This window comes from Meleagris gallopavo, chromosome 24, assembly GCF_000146605.3.
Source record: "Meleagris gallopavo isolate NT-WF06-2002-E0010 breed Aviagen turkey brand Nicholas breeding stock chromosome 24, Turkey_5.1, whole genome shotgun sequence".
NCBI lineage: Eukaryota > Metazoa > Chordata > Aves > Galliformes > Phasianidae > Meleagris > Meleagris gallopavo.
In genome coordinates this window covers 2,540,817-2,543,516 of record NC_015034.2, presented here as the reverse complement: position 1 = coordinate 2,543,516, position 2,700 = coordinate 2,540,817, and the positions used below count along the sequence as shown (strand labels likewise).

At 47.4% G+C, this 2,700-nt stretch overlaps 1 protein-coding gene across 1 annotated transcript in view; it reads left to right on the top strand.

The window, feature by feature from the left end:
* The first annotated feature begins 1,272 nt into the window (after positions 1-1,272).
* ZMAT4 (zinc finger matrin-type 4) overlaps positions 1,273-2,700 on the top strand; it is a 49,723-nt gene continuing 48,295 nt past the window's right edge. Inside the window, exon 1 of the mRNA XM_010723140.3 lies at positions 1,273-1,467. The gene's annotated coding sequence lies outside the window, so the exon portion shown is untranslated. The remainder of the gene's footprint in view (positions 1,468-2,700) is intronic.

The following is a 2,700-nucleotide window of genomic DNA, read 5'->3' as shown; positions in this document are numbered from 1 at the left end:
AGCTCTAGGCTGGGCACTGGTCTCTAAGCTCTAGGCTGGGCTCTGAGCTCTAGTCTGGGCTCTAAGCTCTAAACTGGGCTCTAAGCTGCTCCTCGGGGCAGCCACAAACGCAGACCAAAATAAAATGGGGGGGAAAAAAAAAAAAAAAAAGCATGCTGCGTGGGCATCGTGTATCAATCCAAGACCCTGTGAAAAAGGGAGGGCAGCCTGGGGAGTGCTGTGATTTTGCTCCTTATTTAGCTTCTTGTGTTGTTTTTCCTCAGCTGTCTCTGATACGAATGTGCTCTTAATCTCTCGGAGAGCAAAATTCATTAAGCTACGGGGCCTGCAGCAAAGCTTGATGATAATTTAAATTAGGAACCCGAGTTGTGGCCGTGTAACACGAGAGCGACGGCTATAATTAGGGAGGCAGCAATTTCCCCATGACCTTTTATTTTTAAAGCGTTTTAAATGGACATCTCTCATCCCCGGAGCTCCCTCGTCTGTGGGAAGCTCCTAATGTGGGTCACGGCTCTGCTGTTTGCAGGTGGCGTGGAACAGAATCTGCATTTTGTTCTTCAAAGTGAAAGTGTCTTTGAAATATGGTTTTGATTCCAATGCAGAATGTAATAAAAAAGACTTTAAAGAGCTGTTGATGCCTCGTGAAAAAAGTGAAAAACATTTTGTTGAGAAACAATTCTGCCGGGCTGTCTTGTCTGCCGTTCCCTTTGCTCATTTTTGATAGCAAGGGGCACTATAAATAAATATACATCCTTATACATAAAAATGAGAAACCTTGGCAACCAAACAGAGGTTGGTTGTTTCCTCGTGTTGGGTCGCTTTGGCTGGAGGAGATGTAAGTCATCAGCTGGAAAGCCATTCCTATGGCTCTGGTCCCCATCCCTAACAGAGCAGCCCAAGGTGCTGCCTGTGGAGCTGATAGAATTGTTATCCTGTGAGACCTTAAATGAAACCTGACAAAGACCGGGATCTCTGTTGCAAGGATTGCCTTGTATTGTTTCCAGATGGCTGGACAAAATAACTTGCCTGATCCCTTCCCTTCTGATAGCTTTTGCAGAGAAATGCAGCCTCTGCTGTGAGCTGCTGAAACGTGAGCAGCTGTGCAGCAGCACAGGGATCAGTTGTGGCAGTGCAAGATGTGGAAAATGCTCCTTTCCAGGAGGTCAAAGTGAGCAGCTGCCTTGTAAACAAGGAGGGCCAATTTAAACCCAAGGGTTAATTGGGAAGCTGATATGGAACAGCTCTCCTGCGTATGCAGAGAGAGCCATGTGAGATGGAAAGAATCACAGATAATGTTCGTGCGAGCACAGCTCTGAGGTGCCTCTCAAAGCTGTTAAGGCTCCTTTTCGTTAACTTAGAGCAGGCATGGATTCCTGATGTCCTCTTTAATACTAAAGAAGAGAAATACCTTCTTCATCTGCTGCGCTTCTGACTTGAGATTCCTTGGAACTGTGAGGTGATGCACAGGTATGTTCTGCAGACAGCAATGCAGAGTGGGCTCGGAATGCTAAGCCCACTGTCACCAACTGATGTGGTATAATTAGAAAAGTCATTAATTCTTGCTCGGTTGTGCTATAAACTATTTATAGCTGGGCAGACATGCAGTGCCCTGCAATACAGGGCCAGGGTGGGTGGGAAATGGCTCACGGTGCCAAACACAGTGCAGAACCCACAGCAGAGACTGATGGTGCCCTGGAGCTGTGGGAAGTCCCAGCGCTGCCTTCAGCTCAGCAAAACAGTGCCTGTGCTCTGTGCTGCTCACACAGTTTGCCCAGACGATGAAAGGTGACCTCGGAAATTACATTTCCAAATAACCATCTCCTGTCTGAGGAGGATGGCACTGTTCCCAGTGTTTCAGGCTGGGACTGCCTGGGGTTCTTTGTTTAAGCTCCCTGGGTGCTGCAGTTTTTATGCACAGAGCTGAGGATGCTCTGCCAGAGTCGGGGCTCAGCCTTTTTTTTTTTTAATCCCCCTGGATTAAAAACTGTGGTTGAGGATGAGCTAACAAAACCAGAGCAAGCTATCCAGGGACATCTCACCGCTATGTTTACAGTGCTGGAGCGAGGGTCAGCTGCTTTATTTGTGCCCTGTCTTCCTGGAGGTGAGTTGCCAGTTCAGGCAGAGTTTGCTGCAAGGTTCTCTCAAACCAATGCACAGATGACTGTGCCTTTGCCTCAAATTTCTTCTCCTCTTAACTCCTCCATGCTTGCCAGCTCAGAAAACTAAGCATGGACAATACAGAATAGCCCAAAGAAGGGAAGGTAAGCAGTCAGCAGATGTTGCTGCAATGCATGGCAGAGCACCATTTATCTTCTCTCCAGCGTTTGCTCTGAGTTCCCCAGACAGCACAGCATTCCCACACCTCAATTGTTTCACTGGAATACGAGAGATTTTTAAAGTGCAACATAAATCTACTTTCAGAGGTTCCCCCTCTGCCTGACAAGGTGACCCACACCTCGCTGGCCCTGGTCATGATGTGCTCAGGCAGGCTGTGCAGTGTCCTCTGACACGCTCTGCTGTGCAGGCATTGAGCTGTGAGTGCACTGTGAGCTGGGTCTTCTGAAATAAAACAAAACAGGTACTGCTACTTTGGCTGTTTCCCTTCCATCTAGTGCCTCTGCCTTGCCCCTTCATCTGTGCAGTGTTGCTTGTTAACAAAATGACTTTGAAAAGAGCTGGTTTTTTTTTTGTTTTTTTTTT